This window comes from Anas platyrhynchos, chromosome Z, assembly GCF_047663525.1.
Source record: "Anas platyrhynchos isolate ZD024472 breed Pekin duck chromosome Z, IASCAAS_PekinDuck_T2T, whole genome shotgun sequence".
Taxonomy (NCBI): Eukaryota; Metazoa; Chordata; class Aves; order Anseriformes; family Anatidae; genus Anas; species Anas platyrhynchos.
Window position 1 is genome coordinate 75,108,883 of NC_092621.1, and position 24,101 is coordinate 75,132,983.

The window sequence follows — 24,101 nt, forward strand, 5'->3', positions numbered from 1 at the left end:
GAATGCACGTGCATGTGGAGGTAAAGATGTCCCATGAAGACTATGCTGTGTGTCTGTACAAGCAACTTCTAAACAGGTGGTTGGAGACTGTTTGGCTGATAGAATCCAGTAAGTGGCATACTAGGAATACTAGTACTGGTATGAGAGAGATCAATACCAGCTCACTAACCCAGTCAAAGCCTTCGTCCATGAAGGAGGACTTCAGGGAATATGTGAAATCAAAGTGACAGCCTGGGCACTCACTGAGCAAACACATTTTTCCTGATAAGCCAACATCCTGCATCTTAGTTTGTGCCCTCGTGAGGGGTGCCAAGAATTGTGTGGAAGAGATAGATGGCAGCTAGCAGTATTGATCTGGGTACGGAGCATGGGGAGAATTAAGGTGAAACAGATCAGGTGCTTGTGTTTCTTGTCCTCATCTTTGTCAGCAGGGCTGTTTTTTTTTTTTTTTTTGTATTGCAAGAAATGATCATGAGATGCTTAGTTTTAGTTCTCACCTGTGCTGTGCCTTCTCCTAAGCACCCATAAAAGTGTTTATTGAACTCCAGAAAGACATTTTTGAATAGATACTGGAGGGCTGGGCACAAGATTACTGTGAATGAAGTCATAATCTTGACTATAGTTCATTGTTCTTCAGAAAATAGTCCATCTTGAGCTGGATCACAGCTGGTACCATTCACTGTTATATTATATAAGCTGCACCAACTCATTTTGATTGAGAGTTTGGCCCTGAACCTTTATGTCTTATTCTCATTTCATTCTGTGCTAGTCATAAAAATCACAACTGAATGTAAAAATATCACTAAGGAAAGAAAGAAGCAGACATATAAAGAAGTACTTGTGATTTGGAGAAAATAAATACTTGGCTACATATTGCTTTGAAAACAGAAAAGATTGAATACGTATGAATACATGCTTTGTTTTATTTATTCATTTATTTTTATTTTTACTAGAGGGATCAACTCACTCTCTTTCAGAGGATTTATCTCATCAGGTAACACATAATGGAGTTAGGCCTGATTTGTTCTCTCCGAATTTATATTCCTCCACTGTGAGTTGCTCAAAACCTCCATAGAGATGTAAACGGTACAAATATTTTCCATTTTATTCATCAAGAATTTTTATAAGCCAGCTTAAATGAACAAAACAAACATAGAGTTTGAAGACAGCATGATGAAATCAGGCATCCAGAGACACAAGACACAGAGATAAAAGATAGCTACACAGTATACTTAATAAAATACTTAAGTGTATCACAGTCATCAATTCAGAAGTGTAGCTTCGTATAATGTCTTCTAATCAACTTGCTGCTTTGCATCCGTGGCTGCATTGTGACATGTAGTTATATCCATATGGAGAATGAGTGTTGAAAGAGACAGGCTTTTCTGCCTTAGCCTTCAGTGGAGGGCTGGACAATTCTGTGAAGGATGTGAAAAAAACACTTTAAGAGAGAAAAGTATGGGTACTGGCAGTGCAGCTGTGTAGTGTGTCCCTGGGTCCTGCATTGGCTTGTACCTCACCTGTGATGCTCAGATACTGAAAAGACAGAGATATAAAGAAACTGAACAGAATATATTGCTGTTTCATTTGCCGAAATACACATTTTGTGTAAATGTGGTGGGATGTAGAGGCTATGGATGAGTGAGCCTTAGCCTTCCAGGAGGTCTCCAGACCAGCACCCTGCTCTAGCAGGCTCAGATGTGAGATCAGGTGAGCTTGCTCAGGGATTTACCCAGTGGAGGTTTGGAAATCTCCAGGGGTGGAGGTGGGATAACCTCTCTGTGTTCTAGCTCCATTGCCTAGCTGTCTTTGCAGGCAAAAACTTTTCCTTCCCTGCAGTCTGAACCTCTGTTGTTTGAGCCTATGCCTGCTGTTTCTACCCCGTATGTTGCTGGCCCCTGCTCAGCTCACCACCTGCTGGGTCTTAGGAGCTGCTCCGTGGGCTTTTGTCCTGGCTTCATCTCCTGGGGTTGATGTCAGACCACTCCACCTGCTTGCTCAGAGCCCTCTGGACAGCAGCCCAGCCCTTGTGGGTATTGACTGGTCGCCATAACTCGTTGTCATCTTCATGTGTGGTATAATTGCACCCCCTTGCCTTGTTCAGGTCACTGATAGAGGTCTGAAACAGGATGGCTTGCAGCACAGATCCTTGGGGTACCCAACTTGTTACCTGCCTCCAGGCTGAATATGACCCATTCAGCACCATCTTCCGAGTCCAATCATCCAAGGAATTTTTACCCATCTGTTCATTCACCCATTCAAACTAAAGCTCTCCTTTTCAAACTACAGGTCCAGACTTTTGGTTTGTTTTGTTTCTTTTTGCCACAGAGAAGCATCAACATCCACTTATGTCAAATTCTTTTTGATGAGTGCTGTAAAAGAAGAACAGGACAAGCAAATGGTGAGTTTGTTTTGTTTATTTATTTATTTATTTATTTTCCCCCAAGGACTATCAAATCAAATAATTATGCAGAGTTGTGAGGACTAATAAATGACTACTGTCTGCTCTTGACCTAGGAAACTTTTAAACCAACTTACTCCTATCCATTGTTGGCTCTGTATCCATTGCAAGATCGTGAGTGTTGTTGGTAGAAGCATTCTGTCTCATACTTGTAAATACGCTTATATAAATATGATCAGTTGTGTAAGTTTTTAGAGGTGGAACAGCACCTGGGAAAATCTTGTTTATATATATATATGCTCATCTAGCAGAAGAAAAACAGGCAGGAAAAACAACTGATATGAATGAACAGATGCAGCTCCTTCAAATGTCTCTGTAGTGGTCTAATTGCCTCCCACATCCTACTTAGGACCAGCTCTGTAAATTATACAACTGAGTCCTTGTTGAGCTGTGTTTCCTTGTGAGTGCAGCAATTAAATTAATTGCGAGGTAAAACACCGCTCTGTTCAGGAGGAGGAATGAAGAAGAAAAGGAGGAGACCTTAGAATCATTACCCATTGGTGTGTGTCACAGCATCTCGAAAGTGGTGAGAATCACAGGTAAACATCTATTTCACAGTGAAGCCTGCTAAGAGCCCCAGCCCTGACATCCTGCTGTTTTTCTTTTCACTCCAAACCCCTCTGCCTTCAGTGGAAGTGCCTTTTTTTCTTAGCTGGAGGGTGAGTCAGAGTGCTGCACCGCCTGACCCATGACTGCCTGAGCAGCCCCTGAGTGTAGTCCCACTGCCTTGTGACTGTGCAAAAGCTGTTTGCATCAGTGAGATCAGTGAGCTTGAATCACTTGATTCATGTGAGTTAAGGGCTTCTGAGCTGTGTATGACTCCTTCACTGAGGAAGAAAATGGTGCCAATGTGTATTCAGTTCCACTTAAAGGAACCTGAGCTCATCACAGGTGAGTGTCTGAATGCAAAGCCACTCACAGCTTTAATACATGAGTACGGTGTCACTGTTGCTTTCACAGGTCTAGTTTCAAAAAGTCAGTGAAATCAGTGTTCCTACTGAATTTTAAATGCCAGTTGGTTCAAGGCCTCTAGCTGCTTTGTAAATTCACAGAATTAATGGGAAGAATTTGAAGCAGATATCTTAACAGCAAACTGTGATACCATTTTTTTTCAAATGCTGTAGGGAATGCATCAGAAAACAAGGTATTTATAGGTCTTCTGGTGTGATTCTGTAAAAATGGAATTAAACAGCATATGGTACAAATCATAAAGTAGACATGCGGGTTAGAGTAAAGCACTGAAGAGATTGCTAATAAGTTTTGATTGAGAGTTAAGTCAGATAACAGGAAAACAAATTTAAAATAAACTAAATCATGTTGAGCTATGCGGGTGGCCATCCCTTTCCTGTGGCTCTGTGGAAAAGCTGAGAGTCTGAGAAATTACAGGTCATTACAGATACAAAAAGGGTAATAATACATATGCAGCTGGCCATCCTTCATCAGTGGACACAGCAACGAGATGACTACATAAAAAATGACAGAAATGAGAAACACCATGCTTAAAAAAAACAAAAAACAGATTTCAATGGGGGCAAGACTAACAGGGTTGGGGAGGTAAATGAGGGAGTATTTGAAGCTGTCTTCAAAACATGGGTAAGGCAGACAACATTACCTTCATCTTGCTTCTTCTTCTACTAAGAATTAATATATTTTCTTCCAATCTTGCTTTTTTTTTTTTTTTCTTTTCCTTAAGAAATGTTGATCTTTATTGGCCAGGATTCTTTAATTAATTAATTGTTTTCAGTTCGTTTTCAACTAAACGCAGTTAGCTTACTATGTTTGGTATTCTTTTTTCCCAGCCAGTAGAAAATATTTATAGGGACATTATTTAAGTAAATACATTCAAGTGAATCTGATTGTTTAGATTCTTTACATTTGGATCTGTTTTATTTTGTTTGTAAATTGTAAGCAATACTTTTTAAAAAGTGTGACTCGGATTTTCTTATTATCTCAGTGTCTATTTTGGTTAAAACTGAATTTCAATAAATTGTACAAGAGCTTTTTGCTTTTTTTTTTTTCAGTTTTTCTTATGCAAAATAACTTTTACCATTTGAATTTTACATGTTAAAATAGGGACTTATTGTGAATTGAAGTGATCTTGTACAGTTACTAAGTTCTTCAAAGTATGAGAACTAGTAACATTCATATCTAGTCTTAAGTCATTATTTGCAACAGGAAAAAATAATTCTGCTCTTTGAAATCCTTAGGTTTTGTAGGAGCTGCTCACTGTTCTGTGGTAGCTGGAGAAACTGGAAAGAAGAAACCTTTCTCTGTGCTCCACAGAGGCTGTTGATGGCAAGAGCTATCTTTGCATTTCACTGCAATTTTCACTGCATGTGTTTGCCAAGTAATACTCCTTCACTTGCTGTATTTTTTGATCACCTCAGTACTGAGGTGCCTAATGTGCTGAATTTTATTTAACCTAAACCACATTAATATTAAATTCAGATCTTGATGCACATCACCACCATGATAAGTTACTTATTAATTAAATACATTCCTTGGGAAGGAAAGATATTAGATAAAATCTCCGCCAGAACAAGGACATTGATTTCTCCATATGTTGTTAGCCACTTAAACGGTCAAACTGGTAAGGCCACACAAACTTTCCAATCTTTCTTTCCCAAACGAGAATCTCTGTGTGCATTTGTTAATTTAACCACAGTTGTATTGTACTTTATGTTACACTATATTATTTAACTCACCATCCCTTTATTAAAAAAAGGGCACTTTTTGTTGATGTTTAGCATATACCCAACAGTCATTAAGCATTTACATTTTTCTTTCACGTGTAAAGTCTTTACAAACCAAGCTTGCAGACACAGGCTATAAGGACAGAATACACGAAAATAAAACCCTTTCTCTTCATTGCAGTGGTTTCTGAATACCACTTCTTTGATTAATATTTACAGTTGTTGGTTCACCTCTAGGCACCTGGGTGTAAAGGCAGTTGTGTGGAAAAAGCTGTCCAGAGGATAAATGAGATTCTTAAGACACTTGTCCAGCTGACCATTGATTAAGTGCTTTAGAATAAACAAAGCCAGGTGGTATTCCACAATTTAATCACATAGCTCAAGTTATCTGTTGCTGGTGTGATGCATGTATGTTTACCTGGTAATGACTAACACTCTTAAATTGAAAAAACATAAAACAGGGAAAATTGTCTGTCACAACTCTTCAGGTCAGCATGCTGAGGCAGTCTTACCCCGCTAACGGTCTGAAGACTTTCCAGTGATCTGCTTTTGTAATTGCCATCTCTGGAAAGCTATCTCACTCCTGAGATTTTTGCTTAAAAACAAAAACATAACTCAATTTTTTTGTGCCTCTCATCTAGGAGATACTGGCAGAAGAAGCTAACCCTACTAATCTCAGCAAGACAACCTCGATCAATGAAGGTATTCTCCAGGTAGAAACAAAATCCATATAAATGTGCATGGTGAAGTGGCATTCTAGAAGGCATTTTTTTTTTCTTAACAATCTCAATGGAGATTTTTTTTTCTTTTCTTTTTTCCCCCTGTCATTTATAATTTTATATGTCTGCTTCTATTGCAAAGTCTTTTATCTTAGAAGAATAGTGCTTTGTTATTCTGAAATCTTTTGCCATTTTTTGCCCTTTGTTAGGCTTATTTCAGCAGTTGCGTAGGTAATGTCCACTTCTGGTAGTCCTACTTCACTACTACCACATATGCTAAATTCTGGCAGCCAATAGAATATGCTAAAATGTCTGTTTGAGACATCAGCCTCCGAGTCAGCTGGCAGTCAGAGATTAGGACAACATCATATAAATCTGACACCTTTCCTGTTTCAGTGACTTATATTTGCAATACTGAGCTTTTAACATTTGAGTTATGTCGTGGTTTAACCCGGCCGGCAGCTAAACACCACGCAGCCGTTCGCTCACCCTCCCCCCTCCCTCTCTGGGACGGGGGAGAGAAATGGAAAGTGAAGCCCGTGAGTTGAGATAAAGACAGTTTAATAAGACAGGAAAATAATAATAACAAAATAATAATAAAATAATAACAATAATAATACAATGGTGATAATAGGAAAGTAATAATAGTATGTACAAACAAGTGATGCACAATGCAATTGCTCACCACTCGCTGACCGATGCCCAGCCTAACCCCGAGCAGTCCGGCCCCCTCCCCCCGGCTAGCCACCCCTATATATTGTTTAGCATGACGTCAGATGGTATGGAATACCCCTTTGGCTAGTTTGGGTCACCTGTCCTGGGTCTGTCCCCTCCCAGCTCTTACTGCACCCCCAGCCTGCCCGTTGGCAGGACAGAGCAAAAGGCTGAGATGTCCTTGGCTTAGTATAAGCACTGCTCTGCAACAATTAAAGCATCGGGGTGTTATCAGCACTCTTCTCATCCTAAGCCAAAACACAGCATTCCACCAGCTACTAGGAAGAAAATTAATTCTGTGCTAACTGAAACCAGGACAAGTTACAGTGATCCCGCTATTTAATGCACAACTCTGAAAGGGCTTTGTAGTTGATGAATAGTCTAACAAATTAAAAAAAAAAAAAAAAAAGAAAAGTATTTACCCATGTCATATATTACAGATGTATTAAAAGTTTGGAATACAATTATAAGCACAAGGGGGTGAATGAATCTAGGTGTTGATATCCAAGCATCTTTCATTAAAAATGTTTTTTTTTTCTTTTTTTTTCTCCTTTTTTTTTTCTCTTTTTTTTTCTTTTTTTTTTTTTTTTTCTTTTTCTTTTTCTTTTCTTCAAACTAAATCAACTGATGCAGTCATCGCAGCACAAAAATCTCAGTCTACTCAGAACAATGCAGTCTCTTTATACTTGCACCCTCTGGAGGTCGCTGAGGAATGGCTTTTCGTAGGCCTTCAGCAGCACCTCTAAGGAGTGACTACTGCATTTCCTGGACTTGTCATCTCGTAGGCATGCTGGCTTTCATTAACTTGTTATTCAGCTGGTAGTCCTTTGCTCCTGATTTTACACTGATCATACTTGGTTCTTTTCTGCAGTTTCCCTTCTGATTTATAGAAATACCCATGTTGTTGTAATGCTAATGGAGGCACCATGATGGCATGGTAACTACATTTCAGCATACACGTTTTACTTTTCTTTTTACTTGAGGCTTATTTGCAATTAACTTAAAAGATAGAGCTAAAACAAGGACTTGTGTGTCCTTCCCCACAGAATGCATACTGCACAATTCATCCAATTATGAAAATGAACCAGTTTATCCTTTTCTAAGATATATTATTGTATCTCTATATGTTAGCCTGTGTATTTATGGCATTCTCCTTTCAAGAATAGGGAGGAGAGACATGAAAAGGGTTGGCCAAACTTAGTACCAGATACATTTTCTTTTAAACTTAGCAAGGATCATTTCATGCAATATAAAAGCTTAAAAATGATCCATTGTGACTGGAGAACTGATTAAGATGGTAGTCTGGTTTATACTAGGCTGTAGTGTCATTTCCCTAATGATGAAATATTTTGCTCTGGAAAACCACCACTGTAACTCATTGTCCAAACGAAAAGAACAGTGATTTTAAACATTGAATATCCTTACTCCTAGAGAAACTTAAATTATTTTAGAGTTGTGATTCACTGAGGAAATTGGAAGAGTTTAGGTGATGAACAAGAGCTGTGGAGTCTCTGGATTTTTAGTCTCACCTACTGCAGTTGCAGCAGCTATATAATCTACCTCTAAAATTAATGCCTCTGTGTGAAGAAATACATTTCAATGAGATTATGTTTATCTCGCAAGTAATCATAATCTCTATTTTAAAATTTGTCATGGATTGTTAAATTGGCCTTCATTTTGCAACACGGCTCACACCTATAGTATTATTTCAGTGTTTACTTTGTAATAGCTACTTTGAAATGGATAATATCAGAGTTGATCTTATCATGCGCTAGATTGTTTTAGTCACTGCCTCTTGTCATAACATCTCACCCAGAATAGCTGAATTTCACCATAACAATTATAATAGTAGCCTTTGCATGAAGTTCCTGCGTATTGGCAGGAAATCACTTCACTGGCAAACAGCTTCATGAGGGAGAGAAACACAAAGATCCTGCTTTCAAGCAGGATACCCCAAGACTGTACAGGAAAACAAAGATATTAAATATATCTGGTAGTAAGTGGAATGCTGTGCAACCACAAGTAAGAACAAATGCTAAATAATGTTGTTATTTATGAATCAGAGTAATGAGAAAAGCTATAAAACTCTATATTCACTTTAACTTCAGGAAAAAGTAACTGGAAAATAATTGGTAAGGCTAGAAATGATAAAGGGAGGAAAATTAGAAAAAAAAAACACAACACAACAACAACAAAACTTGATGAAGCAGGACATTGAAGCTATTATCTAGTAAGAGTAGATGAAAAATGAAGAAACTTTGTGGTTGTATTCATTCACCAGCAGGATTTGTAGAAAAATACACATCCAAGTAAAGCAAATTCTTCAGTGTTTGCTGAAGAGGTTTTGTGAAAAAGCTGCTGTGGACGTAATTGTGCTCCACTAGGGGCTGTTATTGTCACACATCTAGGTGTACAGCTTCCACTTACAAGAATAAAGTGTAGACAGAAAAACACTGCAGGGAGTGAAACAGAAGAGCCTCAGCCCTCCATGTGCCTCCCAAGCAAGGGAGTGCCTTCCTAAGAAGAGAGGAAACTCAAAAGGGGAATCTGCTTTGGCCATATTCTCTGAAATATAAGTGCAATGGTTTCATTTAAAAAAAAAATAATCAATTTATTTTTTATTGTTTTTATTTTATTTTATTATTTTTATTTTTTTTTAGTGTATTTTCTTTGCTGTTTGAGGTATTTGCTTCCAAATCAGAAAGAAACGGACATCAGTGACAACTAGATCATTGTTGCTCCAACAGAAACTTTGTGAACTTCAACATTTTTGTTCTTACTTTTCATGACCACTGCAAACTAGTGTCATCTGTGAAAACTGTGTCTGTAGGATATGTGGTTGTTCACTTATAACACTAAAGATTTTTGCATTGTTTCTGCAGACTATTGAGGAGGAAGTATCAGGTCATATTTTTAAATAATTGTTTTGGTACGAAAAATATTTCTGTCATGGGTGTCTCAACTAAGCCCTGAAAGAAGTTCAGATAATCAAATAGTGCCACTCTAATACTAAAAATGCTTTCTGAAGTACATCTGTAAACTTCATCTTATACTAACAGAGGATGACTCCAGTCCTGAGCCATCTACATGGTGGAGGAGACCCACTGGAAAGTCACTAAACCTGTGAAGATTTCCTAAACCCAGACATCCTTGGAGACACATGAAGTTATTATTAATATGAAATAAGAGGTTTTAATCCATTGATTTGTTTAAAATTGGAGTTTTATTATGGTTCATTTTACAAATTGGACTAGTACGTTCTGTGGGATGGTGATGAGGTATTGTAACATGACACAGTTATGCTAACTATGGAAACTTGGTGAAAAGTAAAGCACTCCCTCAGAGAATATTTACATTTTTGCTAAGTGAGACTAAGTCTTTCTGCTGACACAAATGTGGTTTCAGAGAAAGCCTCAGGGGAAAACAGCTGGATTTATTTTAAATTCTCAGTGAGGTCATATGGCAGGAACAGGTTGAGCTTTTGAGATTTGCAGATAAGGGTGGTCATTACTTAAATACTTCAGTTTGCTCACTAAGCTAACTTATGAAACACAGAAGACAGCACGAACAGCTTCAGAGACGCCTCTCCCACAGTTCAAAGACCACCTTATAAACTGGTGTTCTCTCTCTCTCTCTGGCAAAGCTCTATTTCACAGACTTTTTTAAATGCATCTCTTGTCTTTTGAGGTGTGTTACCTGTGATACATACTTTTACCCTTTGTCTTCACTGTTTTTTTTTCCATCAAAGCTTAATTTCATTTTGTTGCCATACACATACAGTACACGGATAAAAAACAATTTTAATTAACAGTTTTAATCTTGGATCCAAAGGCCAGCTCTGAAGCACCTGTTGTTGCCATAAAGACACTGGTATGAAAATTGTGATTGTTTTGCAGCCTTCTTGTGATAGCTCATGGGACATTGTTTTCATATCTGTGGAGCTGGCATGGGTATGTATCTTCATGTGATAGCTTGCAAGGATATTGTAAACCTTAGAAGTGGAAGGCATAGAGTGTTAGAAATCGTATAGTCTTAGGAAAGAGCTTAGCCTTAATTTATGTAATTGTTCTCTCTTGTGACTCAACAGGCACGCAAAACAGGAGCATTCCTACACTGGAGATGCTACAGAAGCCTCAGTGCCTCTAAAAAAAAGTAATCTTTACAACAGTATCTTCCCTTCATGTGCACGTATTTAATTTTAAAATCTTAAATCTCGGTGCCATATCCCAGGCACAGTATAAGTTGCCATAAAACCTTCTTTGGAAATGCTCACTAGCATCTCAAGCTGCTCATGTGTTAGGACATGCTGTGATTAATATAGTAGACAATTATTTGTTGATCTTCCCCTTCTGTCCACTTTGGAGGTCTGATGGAAAACCACTTTTCAGTCAGACATCACCCTAGCATGTATGAGGTTTTCCTAGCTAAGAATTTAATTTCAATGGCAATTCTCTCTACCCACAGTCATTATTCTGTCACAGACACACACAAAAATCATTCTAATGTGGTAAGAGATAATCTAACTACGATTTCAACTAAGTGTCTGGAGCATCTTAATACTTTGTAATTTTGCAGCAGCTTAAAAAAAAACACAATGAGTTTAGTCATTGCTGCTATGTTCTCTATTGATTGCTTGCTTCAGTATAAATTATTTGAAAAGACATTTTATTCACTTCAGGCAGGAGTGTGGTGACTAAGAACAAGGTACTAGTATACTAGCATTCTTTTGAGGGAAAAAAAAAAAAGTTCTATCTGTCACAGCTGTATAGATCAAGAAGAAAAATGAAGACACCTGGGTTAGCGTTTCATTTGCTTCTTTTGAACAACTACAGCAATATTTGATGTACCAGAGAATGCCAGGACATGTAAGGTCAGTGATGTTAGTCTGAATCTGAAGTCAAAGCAGCAGAATAGGAACGACAAGCCCCTGTTGTGCTGCAAAGGTATAAAAGTTACCAAATTATGGTCTTGCCAGTGGTCATCATCCACTCTCAATTACGAGGGTGACACATACATAATTTAATTCCATGTATTTAGAGTCAGGCTCACAATATAGTCAATGATAGAGGTATGCTCTGTATTTCAGTGTTCTGAATAGTCCTGGGGAGGAGTATCACTCTTCCTCATAGCTGCCAAAGCTATCTCCTAACTCAGGCATGTGCAAAGAGTAAGGTTAGATGAAGCTGATACTCTCAGCAGTTCTGGGTTGCATTTCTGGCTTAGAAACACCATTCTGCAGAGAGCATCTGCCATCAGTAATGGTGTCAGTTCAACACCCATCTCTGCCTTGTCATACTGGCTTGCTGTTGTCATGCTGCCATCCCTGTCTTCAGTGTCATCACAGCAGCCTCTGAAGCTTTTGCCAGGATCTTTTAGGCAACAGCTCTCTGATAAGCCAGCTTTAATGCTGACCTGAGGTTACTCAGCTGCAGCTTTCATTCTCTTGGGTTCAGCCTCTTCGGGATGTGTCTGTGATAGGATGAAATTGCTCGTCCATCCTGGGCTGCCAGTCTCAGGTGTCTCACGAGCTGGGTGTGGAAAAGCTAAGTGCTTCAGCACTGGCCACAATATTAATTGCTGATGTGGCCAGGCTTTCCATGGCTAGTAAGATAACAAGTTTAAAGTAACACTGCTGAAAAGATCAGTTGCAATGTAAAATAATTTGTGATGTGTTTATTATACATCTCTCTGCTGAAGCAAAACAGTGAAGTCCCTCTGAAAATCATTTCAGTATTTACCTTTGATAGATAAGGGTGCAAATAAGATGCTGAGGCAAACCCTGTGTGGCTTACATAAGTTATGAACTATTCCATTCTAATGTAAAGGCTTAGTAAAAGTCTGTTTGCTTGGTTTCTATATGATCCTTTCTATTTGTGAGGCGTACGTGTTGAGATATTTTCTAGCTGAACGTAGCCATTGTTTAGTATTTTGTCACAGTACCACTTCAGTTATGCATGGCAAGCTACGTTCACCAGGATGGAAAATAGAGACAAGGAGATGCTAACAGTGGTGGGAAGCATCATACAATAGCAGATGAAGTTTTCATGTCTCTCCTGACCTGCTATAGTCTTCTCTAAGTGGCTTGAATGATAGAGATGTGCATTCCATTATAGAAAAGAGATAACAGTTTTGTCTGTGCAGGAACCAGAGAAAGATATTTCTGTTCTTTGAGGAAGAGAAACACCAGTGTATCTAGCCAGTGTCTGAACTTAATAGGCTTTTGTAATTATGGCTGAGCAGTTTCCCTTGATAGATGGGGTTGTCAGAGACTTTTGACAGTTCCTCAGTATGCTTTCTTACCACAGTCAGACTCAACTTCTGATCTGATCTGAAATGAAGCCAACTGTTTGACGTTCTGCAGTGTGCTGGGTTTGACAGGTATTATCTTCATCCACCTCAGAAGACAAGAAAAACAGATTACTGCCAGCTTTGCAACAGCACTATAATTCAGGTATCATCTTAGAAATTTCCACTGTGGTTAGGAGTGACTTACAAATTGGTGAGCAGAACGAGTTAGTTTGGATATTGAATAACCCCATCTCTGCTGGGAATATCCCCTGCTGTTCTCCATCAAGCCCTTTGGATAATAATGAGAAAACAAACAAACAAACAAAAGCACAGAAGGAGAGTGATCTTTCCCTCTGCAAAAGGAGTCAGCAGCTCCCTGTGATCATCAGGACGGATGATCTTGAACAAATAGAGCAAAGCTGTAAGGAATGAGGGAAGCAGTTGGCTCAGGAGAATGCGGTGTCCTGAAAGTTCACTCCCAAAGAACAGAGTGGCTAGAAAGTTGGAAACACTTCAGAAACAGAGGCAGGAGGAGACAGGCAGGAGGAGGCTTTGAACTTTGGATGGATGTTGTATACATCCATCCAGAAGGAGGGCCTTCTTCAGTTGCATGAATGCATCTAGTACTAGCCAGAAAAGGTATTCAAGAGATCTTCATCTGGTCAGTGCAGACCTAGAACCCAATATCTGGGTTCACCTCTTCTTAACTGGGCAGGCTGAGGAAGGGAGCAACTGCTGCGTGGAATCCCCTGTAAATGGAGTAAGTGTCCCGTTGGATACTGCAGTGGGACTGACACCGTGATCTCAGCGGGACGAGCAGCCTGCTGTGAATTTGTTTCAATAGGCTTAGATGGACACTGAGTGCTTCCAGAATGATGAGGTGCTGACAGCCTCCATTGGACATTATAATCCAAAACAAATGCAGCTTGTTGTGAGGCCTGTGGGTTAATACAACAGGCAGCACACTGAGGGCTATTTGGTTTGCGCTCTGGAACTGTGAAGTCCCTAGATATAGGGAAGGATCTTTAAAGAATAAGCCTTGCAAAATGTAATTTTTATGGGGATGTAGTGAGTAAAGCTCCATAATTAAATATTTCAAAGCTTTCTAGTGGCAGTGGTGACTCAGAGGAGAGCTCTGCTCTTCTACCAGGACAGAAGCTCTGAGGTATGGACCAGGATCAGAGCTGAGCTGTGCTCAGGAGATGTCCATGCCTGCTGCAGGGCTGCGCTGATGGCATTTCCGCTGCACCTGGCTAACTGTCCTTCCAGCAGACAGCGGTGGTGAAAGGAAATGTTGTGGTCAGCAAGCCTGACATACACCAATAATGACAGATTAACCCTCTTTCCTTCACCTTTCACCTCCCATTAAGCGTTTCCACACCAGCCAGGTGTTTATTCCCTCCTCAGCAACAATGAATGCTGGTCACTGCTGGAGCAGGTGTGAGACTGGGCTGAATATAACAGTGTTTAGCCCAGGAATCTCACGTTTCAAAATATCTATGGGTCTGTGGGCATTTTTGCTGTAACTTTCTTCTGACTTTAGTTAGTCATCTGTTTGGTTTCTTGTTCCACACCTGACCGAGCACAGAGGGTGGCTTTGTTTTGGACTGACATGAAAGTACCATAAAAGATTAACTACTGAAAAACTGCCCTCCATTGTTTGCTGAAGTGTAGTATCACTGAAACTGTAAATGTTAAGTAAAACATTTTCCGAACTGTGATCTTTAACAAATCTTGGTAAACACCAGTGACTCCAGTTTATGATGGTCTGTAAAATCTAAAGGCAAAGGGTTCGATTTGTTCAATTTTGAAAAAAAAAAAAAAAAAAAGTTACTAATATATAGGAAATAAACTCTGTAAGTACCTCACAGAAGAACAGACTAATTTGAGGAAAATGTCCAGTGGGTTCTTCTGATGTATGTGTTACTGTTGGTACCCACAAGATTTTCTTAACATGTGCCAATTGTAGTCTGAGGGACTGGCAATTCTGACGATGTTATTTGCTCAGGAGTGAGGGGTAAAACTGAAAACATGCAGTGTGCTTTGTTTCATCTGTAAAGTGCCGTCTTCACACCTCTGATGCCAGTCCTTACCACTGGCTCCAGGCCTGACCTTGAATGAGTTACTTCATCACGAACTGCTTTCCAGATCGTAGATCAAAAGTGTCATAATCACTGCCAAGCGTGCAGTCAGGTTTCTGCTCATGATTGGGTGATTTGGTATACTGAGACCTTCCAAGGGTGTTCACGATTTTGTGCTTGGCTGCTGTGCGTAAAGGCAGATTTTTTTATATTTCAGAAATTAATGAAAGTCGTGTTGCCTGGCTTCCTGTTGAAGCATTACACTGAGAATCACAGAAGGGTTTCAGTTGGAAGGGACCTTAAAGGACGCCTAGTTCCACCCCCCTGCCATGGACAGGGACATCTCTAGATTAAAGAGAGACACCCAAAGCCCCATCCACCCTGTCCTTGAACACTGCCAGGGCCTCCACAGCTTCTCTCGGCAACCTGTGCCAGTGCCTCACCCCCCGGTGCCTCACCACCCACCACTGCGGTAACTGGAGACAGGGAAAAGAGTGAAAAGATGGTTGGAGCCACTTCATGGAGCTGTCAGTATGGTTGGGACAGCTCATACACAGACTCCGTACCAATACTCTGTAATCATCCTGCACCCTGTGACTAGTGGAACAGCTGGAAGAAAGACAGCTTTGACAGCTGTACAGCTAGCAAAAATATGCCAACATGCGTGTGAAAGGTACTAGGGAGAGGTTGGGAATCCCCCAGTGAACAAGTTTGAGGATCACCAGGGTACTTTCCTGCAGTGAAATCATAATACTGCTGGTCATATCAGTACCCACAGCCAAGATAAGGTTGTGCAGTTTGTCAGGAGCATCCCCAGTACCAGTGCACTGTGTCTGCAGTGACAAGCAGCATTTCCATCAGCTTCACAGGGATGATCTGGCAGCATGACTCAGGCTGTGACTCTCCATGTGTCATCTTAGCTTGCTTTGTTGATAGGAGTACCTTCAATTTGAGATGAATTTCTAGATAGCTGTGTGAATAGCACTGTCTAAGCCCATCTCCTCTCTGCACCTGGAGACTTCTGTGCTGCTGAGTAGCTGGGTCAGTTTTCAGCTGACAGAAAGCCAGCAGGAGACAGCAGCTTCAGTTACCTTGCTCCATCTGTAACTCCCATGGATAACCCTAAATCCTGTCCTGAACCTGCTTAGTTCATGAAGACTTATGCTGTGGCCACTTTTTTTTTCCCCCAAGAAGGCCTAAAAAGCCAAATTCTCAAAGGAATTAAGTTAAAAATCAAACACCCTTTCCTTAACCTAGAGATCACAAAACTGTCAAGGCAGGGCCCTTGCGCCATGCCAAGTAATCCCATTCTGTCATCCATTTCCTGGCATTTTCATGTGTCATGTTAAGTTTCCCTGCAACACCATGCAGCAACAGTAAATTATAAAATTAGTAAGTTATTTGAATGAGAAAGCGTATTACAGTGCATGATTTATAGCGCACAGGCTTACGAATGATAACCATCGTGCAAGAGGTGCTTTGCATAACAGAGGTTACACTACACCTCCGCAGTGTAATTGCACGCTCCGTGAGTGCTGCAGGGAGGGCAGGTGCATACCTACGAGGCTCTTTGCCACATCTGCCTTCTGCAATGCAGATCTGTCGTGTCAGACAGCTGGTGCCTTACTCAAAGGGTCCGTCCGAAGTTTCGAGAGTGTCACAGTTTCCGTGCAGCCAACGTGACGCTGGCTGGAGCTCTTGTATGACTTCGGAAAATTAAGGGAGGGTTCTCGTGGTGTGCGGTGTGCGGGCTAGGAAGTCCAGCTGAAGCTTCCTCCTGGTCAACTGACAAGCTGAGCCGTCTGGTGACAAGAACATAAAATTGCTATCAGGGAGAACTCCTGGATAACAGAAGCAGAAAAATCTTAATTGATATGCAGAGAAACAATGCTTAATCTGTATTTTCATGATTTAAGTGAAAAGGAGACAAGGGAACACATGATGTAGAGATTTTCTGATAGTTTCACACCCCTTACGAGTTTATCTAACTTGAATTCGAGGGGAAAGAATAGATCCTTGATACTTCAGCTGGAAGAGAAATGAAAATACTTCAGGCTGCATTCAGTAAGCCTTGGCTATGCCCATGTCCTGTTCGGTCAGGCAGTATTTGGAGGCTGGGTTGTTCTTTTTAGGAATGAGACCCTGAGCTGTGAAAGCTGAGGAACATCCTGGGGTTGTCGATTGACATCAGACTCAGCCAGGGGAAGTTCTTTGTTAGTATTTGCAATGAACTGAAATTAATGGGCAACCCCACAGTTTCAAATGGAATTTAAAAATGTGTTTATTGTTATTATTATCATCATCATCATCATTATTTTGGTTCAACTTCATTTCCAATGTAATAATCAACTGCTTAATTTTTATTTGAAGCAAAAAATCATGACCATTACTGTCTGAAAGCTGGTCTTGTAATAAGAGTGGTACTAAGGTGAGCTGGCAGTCTTCCTAGTTTTCTTTGGGGGGTGGATTGGTACACCCCTAAAATATGTATCATGCAAGATGTCTTTTGGGAAGTTCAACACTTCCCTCAAAGCTAGGAGGGCAAGGTTAAGGCAACACAGTAATCCCCTCTATTTTTTTTTTTTTTTTTGTCAAGCAGACAGAAGCAGAGAAACAGCTCACAGCTCAAAGATTACTTGAAATTTGAGGGAGCTATGTTGTCCCCAAGATTTAGACACTCTCCAACACATTTACATTCTCTACTTTATATTATTTTGTATATGTTAACTTATATAAGTATCATTACATTAAGCACATTAACTTACTATATGCTGTTTATATTCTCTCCTGTTTTCTTTTTATTGTGAACTAAAATTTCTTCAGGGCATAAAACTAAGTTTTCATCAGGGAACATATAATTGCTGTTTTGCTGGGAAATTATCAAATCAGCAAAGAGTTTCTTCAGTATGATAATCATTTTCTGTGGGAAGTTAAGTCCATGACTGACTGATGTTAGAGAGACTAAAGGGAAAGATAAAAACAAATTTTAAAAATAACTCCACTAGTTAATTTGCTGATCTTCACATGATACTTCATTATGTTTTTGCCCAGTTTTAAGTTAATCAAGCAGTTTGATTTTGTTTTTCCTAAGATGAGCATAATCACCGTGATTGATATTGATTGTTGTTGTTAGGAAGGCACAAGCACCTAAAGAGAGTGGGCCTTGTCTCCAAATACACTTATAAGCAAAGCAGGTTATTCTCAGTCACACTCAGATTAAGATTACATATAAAGCATATAAAGTAATTTACACAGTAGAATCTGCTTGGAAGAGAAGAACATTTTTAATATTACAAAACTCCCCAGGTTGCAGTCTCAGCTAGCAGTGGTTGGTGCTATACATTCACCTTTCACCTGATTTTCACATCGGCAGAACACTCTTGAAATCCTGTGTCTCAAGACAGCATTTTTACGTGGCTGGAAGATTTATCGTGGTGCAGATAAATCTGGCATGCCAACTTGTTCTTTCCCTCGGCCTGCCAATGTCAGGTTCCACTCCGTGCCAGGCCTAGTGAAACTTGGTGACAAGAAGCTCCACCTCTGGTTTTCTGGCTAATTCTGCGTTATTTTATTATTGTCACTTAAATGAACAGGTAAAAGAAAGAACCCATTCTAAACAATCTGCAGTTTAGGTCAGATGTCATAAAAAATGTAACATTATACAAGGAAATGGATGTAGGAGTGAAAAGTGATAGGCTTCTTGTTTACTAGTATTCATATATTAAACCCATTATTATTTTAATAGAATACTGTTTGTATAGATGCAGATTTTGTCTCTGTAGTCCATGCTGAATGGCACTGCAGTCCATGAGCAGTTCCACTGGAAGTGTTTGATCAGGAGTTAGCAGGACTGTGGCTAACCTTGGGAAACATGCCCGGCAAGGAGATGTTTTGATGTAGAGAAGGAATCGTTGTATATATCAGGAAAGGAAAAGGTTTCTGTATGATGTGATGGACAAAACGGAGAAACAAAAGTGATCAGAGAATCTGAAATACCTGTCTGTTAAATCCCTATCTGTGACATTAAAGCATGCACAGTACATCTTTGAAAGAGCTGTCAGCACAAGAAATGATCGGTAAGTCAGAATGCTACACACAACACCATGGGAATCAATACCAAGGACTCTGAGGCTGAGGTGGCTTTTTCTGACACTGCAGCAGAGTTAAATCTCTCGCACCCAATAATCAGGAGGAAATACAGCCAGGAGCTTGCTGAACACATTTCTATCACAATAAATCTGTAGGAGCAATTCCAGCTGTCAATCCACTCTCAGTACACTGGCAAAGACAACCACACAGAATGAAAAATCTTACATGAATTTTTGGGCTTACACGTAATGTTTCCTTCATACAGAGGTCTCAGATTGTTCAACACAGAAACATTCAGAGCCATTCAGATTTGAAGCGACCTTTAGAGGTCGCTAGTTCGACCTCCTGCCCAAAGCAGGACAATTTGTGAGACCAAAGCAGGGTGTTCAAGGTTTGTTCGAGTTGTGGCTTGAGAACACCCAAGGGCAGAGGTGGCATAATCTTTCTGGGAAACCTGCTCCACTGCCTGGCTGCCCTTGTGGGGAAAATGTTTTTCACCTCCAGCCTGAAGCTCTTTAGTTTCAAGCTTATGCCTGTTATTTCTCATCCTGCTGCTGGGCATCGCTGTGAGAACCCATCCCTTGCTCCTCAGTTGCCTCCCTACAGGCACTGGGGTGCAGTTAGGTGCCTCAAGGCCATCTCTGCTGCAAAGCTATGCTCTGTTCACGCTGCCCTGGGCACTGCTGGCCCTTGTTGCTAATCGGGGACACGGCTGGCCCCTGCTCAGCCTGCTCCCTGCTAGGACCCAGGGCCTTCTCCATGGAGCTGGCCCCATCCCTATGCCAGGGCTCTGCCTTCCCTGGAGCAGGGCTGCAGAGTGGTCCTGTGTCATGTGCATGGGGATCCTGTCAGGCCCATCAAGGTCCCTCCAGATGTCAGCCCTGCCCTCACGTATTATTGTCTGGTCCTTGCAACTCGATGTCGTCTGCTAACTTGATGTAAACGCACCCTGTCACCTTCCCCACCTTGTCAGTGATACAGATCCTAAAGAGGACAGGTCCCAGGACAGACCTCTCTGGTCCCCTCTGGTTGCCAGTCTCAATGTGGGGTGCGACTCCTTATCCACCAGCCTCTGAGGCCTGCTGCCCAAGCGGGTATTTACCCACCTGGCTGCCCACCAGCCCAGGCTGTTGCATCCCAACCTGGGTAAAAGGATTTTTTAGTAACAGTGCTGCAGGCCTTGCTAAGGTCAAGGTAAATGACACCCACTGCTTTCCCCTCACATGCAATTCTACTTTTTTTTATCACAGAAGACAGCCAGGCATGAGTTACCCCTAATTAATCCATACCAGCCGTCCACAATCACATTCTCCTTCATGTGCCCAGAAAAAATTCTTCAAGAAGACTTCCTCCAGCTACAGAGAGGCTGACTGCCATGTAATTGTGTAGCTGTCTTTCTGACCACTTTTGAAGATACATGCTATTTCTCCACAGTTATTTGGGATCTTTCAAACATTTAAGCAGCCTTGCAAGAGCATTGGTCTGAAAGTAATCATCTAAGTTGCAGAGTACTTCCCCATCAGGTCCCTGCTCTCAAAAGATGCCCATAAAGATGAAAGATTACAGAAGTCACTTTGAAAAGGAGATGACTAGACTTGGGCTTAACTTCTTACTCATTTAATCATTTCTTCCATTCTTATAGGATAACTAAGTTGGTAGCACACAATTTTTTGTTAAGTTGTTGAAGATCTTTTCATAATTAATTCATAACTAATATGAAAGCTTGTTAGGTACTGTAGGATTTTAATTTCTAGGAAAATTTGGGCATTCATTCTTTATTATTATATATCATATACATGTGTAGGAATCTGTCTGTATTATATGCATAACATTAAAAGGAAAATAATTTGCAAAGTCTTGATAATACCTAAACCTATAAGAAATGCAGTCTACCACATTCCTTTCTGGCATTTGTATGGAGTTCTCTCTCTGAATGTCATAAATGTCTTTTGCAGTTCTAAGGCTGAGAAACTGGTCTTTGTCCATGGAAACTTAATGCCATGAGAAGAAAGCTTCTCTTACAGGCTTGGAGGCCACCATACCCTGTTCCCCTTGGGATGGGATTCCAGTAGAGAAGCCACGAGCTGCCTTACCAACCACCAGGGTGGCTTGTATTGGTACTGTAGTCTGCCTGGACTCCTTAGTTTTAATTTTCTCACGATGCGATGAAACCACACTGACCTCATAAGCGAATTGCTTAGATGACATTGCCAGATGATCCAACAGATTATTTACCTTCCAGCTGCAAAAAGAGCAAGCATAAAACCACCTGGTCCTTCCAGTCAAACCTCAGGGAAAAGCACCTTGTACGTCCGCTGATGTGGTTGACAGTTTCCGCAGACAAAACCTACAATTTGAGCATCCAAGGATAGACATCTCGGCATCATTCCTGCCCTCTGGTCTCAACCATCTGATGTGTCTTCTCCAGCTGTGGCCATTATCTAGCACATCAGATAAAGGCTATGAAGAAAAATCCATAATACATGCAGATTAATATGCCCTTCGCAGGAAAACAAAATCATTGCAGATTTTCATCAGTGTGATTGCATGGACTTTGCACAGCAACAGATGCTATAGACACACTATGGTTTATCCCTGAAAACTCTCCCTAGAGCCAATAGGAAGAAGTTGAATGACATAATACAAAGATTCACAGTAATGTACAACATATCAGTGATACTTGAGATGGATAGCAAAATAACAGCTTTAAAAAACACTTCTTTAGTGCTCTGTTCCCATAGTTACATGGAACAGTCACCACTGTCAAGTGACCAGCAGTGCAAGAAGACCCACTTGCTGGAAATCAATGCTAATCAAACTCAGACTGGAAATTAGGCATGAATTTTTAACAAAGAAGCTGGTTAATCACAGGAAATCTCACCCTGAGATTATTCATATCCTCCAGAACTGGAGATCTGCTCAACAGAAGTGCAGGAGTGCTCAAGCAGAAGGTGCTGAGCAAGTTTCTCTGAACTTAAAGGAATTCAGTTCCTGTCCTGTCTCTCCTCAAATGTTCTGCAGCCACGTCATCCCACAAAACACTCTCTCAGGATCACCTGGTTGCTTTTAAAGATGTTACTTTCAGATCAAGTGCTGCCAAGTCTGCGTCTCTTACTCAGACCAAGACAAACTAAATCAATACTTGCTGGTTTATGTGCAGCTAGGCTGGTGGTGATACTTCAGAGTAACTAATACAGGCCTCTGCTTCTGTGATTATGGATGGTAAACACTGCACAGCAGCTGGGACCCCTGCAGGAGTCGAATGAGGTGAGTCAGTTTAGAAAGCCAAATGTAGATAAAACTGTTAACTTACTTGTTTGGTAGGGCTGATTTTCTGTTAGCTTAACTGTGATCAAGCTAGTCTCATAGCAAGAGCACTGGAAGAGGAGCAAAAAGTACTGTAGTAAGGAGAGAGGTGGGCTGCATCTGGATAATTTAGCTGCTCTCTTCAGCAGAAAATTAGAAAAGTTCATCTGCACCATACCCTGACCCTGGGAGCTGCTTTTCTTTAAGCTGGCAAGGTGGTAACTTGAACGTGTATTCTCTTTTTTGGGGAAAACATGAGTAAGATGATGTTATTTTTGTTAGTGCTTACTGTTTGTATTGCTTAGGTACCTCACCAGCCATCCTGCGTTGGTGGCCAAACCCCACCTAGGGATTACCACACGCCTTGCTGGAGTTGCTTATAATAGATACAATGGCTGTTGAGTCCCACCCTTTAGTCTGGCAAGACGGAACATATGTAAGGCTTGTCAAGTGACACGGCATTCAGACAGCACAATGACAGGGCAGAGCATGAGTACATAAACAGATAGGCAGATCAATTAGTTACTATGGCCTCAAATAGCGACAGTTATCATGCTATCTGTATATAGGCTAAACATTACCCTAGCAGCCGATCATTTAACAAGTGTGTAAATTGACTATACCTTTTCTCCAGCAGCAAAAAGGTGGTTGGAGAAGCTCCCCTCCAACCCTGGTAGCTCATTCCTGCCTACCATCACCATTCCTCAGGAAGAGTGACACAACTATAAACTTTGCTTCTGAAATTATCTGTCTCTCAAATAAGCCCTCTCATATAGGAAAAAAAGATTAATACTTAATCCAGATCATTTCTGGCACCTCCAGACAGCTTCATGGCACAGCCTAAGGGTGTGGGAGAGCCACAAACGATGAGTAGCAGGGCAGGAGGAATGGGGAGTCAGAAGCTTTCAGGAGAGCTTCCTCGCTGGAGTAAACATATCACTGAGTCATCCCCTTTCTTAGTGATGAGAAGAAAATTTAATTGAAGGACAAGCTATCCAAGCATTACCACTGTTTAAACGACTATAATTATAATAATGCATCATAACTCAATACAATACTTTAGATATGGTAGCTACACAAAGATAGGCTTGATGGCTGTGTGCTTACCCAGCGTGCAGTATTGTCAGTTGGTATGCCATCTAATATTCTTTTTTTTTTTCCATTATATTATGAGTTTTACATTCTTGTTTTCTTGCAGAATTTTTTTCTCCCCCTGAGTATTTAGGAAAGTGCCTATCTCAACTATTTTACTTCTTGGTTCAGAGTTAGGGACTACCTCTTCCCTTTCAGTATGTTTCAGTCTTAGTATTATTTCCCACAGCTGTCTCTCTGCTTTCAGTATGTATCAGCTCTGATCATATTCTGTTGGAATCACTTCTCTATCACTAGATATAATCACCACTCTGGCAGCCGTACCCTGGGGTGCATCCGGCCCAGCACTGCCTCTGGCCGAGGGAAGGGATTGTCCCGTTCTGCTCTGTGCTGCTGTGGCCTCACCACAAGCACTGTGTGATTTTGGAGAATACAGTATACAAAGAACATAAAACTATTAGAGGGTGTTCAAAGGAGGGCTATAAAGGTGGTGAAGGGTCTGGAGGGGAAGACGTGTGAGGAGTGGCTGGAGTCACTGGGAAGGTTCAGCCTGGAGGAGGCCGAGGGGAGGCCTGATGGCGGCCTGCAGCTCCCTCAGGAGGGGAGCGGAGGGGCAGGCGCTGAGCTCTGCTCTCTGGGGACAGCGACAGGACCCAGG

General features: G+C 40.9%; 2 long non-coding RNA genes across 5 annotated transcripts in view; one reads left to right on the top strand and one right to left on the bottom strand.

Moving 5' to 3' along the window:
• Positions 1 to 916: 916 nt before the first annotated feature.
• LOC113840117 (uncharacterized) lies at positions 917 to 6,625 on the bottom strand. 2 transcript variants are annotated; one of them, XR_005261915.2, is made up of 3 exons: positions 6,559 to 6,625; positions 1,915 to 2,372; positions 917 to 1,418 (listed from the first exon to the last, which is right to left on the bottom strand). It is a non-coding gene; the product is annotated as an uncharacterized lncRNA (long non-coding RNA). The 2 variants fall into 2 exon arrangements; XR_005261916.2 differs by having other exon boundaries at positions 1,912 to 2,372.
• Positions 2,271 to 24,101, top strand: part of LOC106020182 (uncharacterized) — a 43,534-nt gene continuing 21,703 nt past the window's right edge. For all 3 annotated transcript variants that reach the window (XR_002406567.4, XR_011805908.1, XR_011805909.1), the window contains exons 1-3: positions 2,271 to 2,401; positions 5,796 to 5,856; positions 21,001 to 22,312. This is a non-coding gene — a long non-coding RNA (uncharacterized lncRNA). The remainder of the gene's footprint in view (positions 2,402 to 5,795; positions 5,857 to 21,000; positions 22,313 to 24,101) is intronic.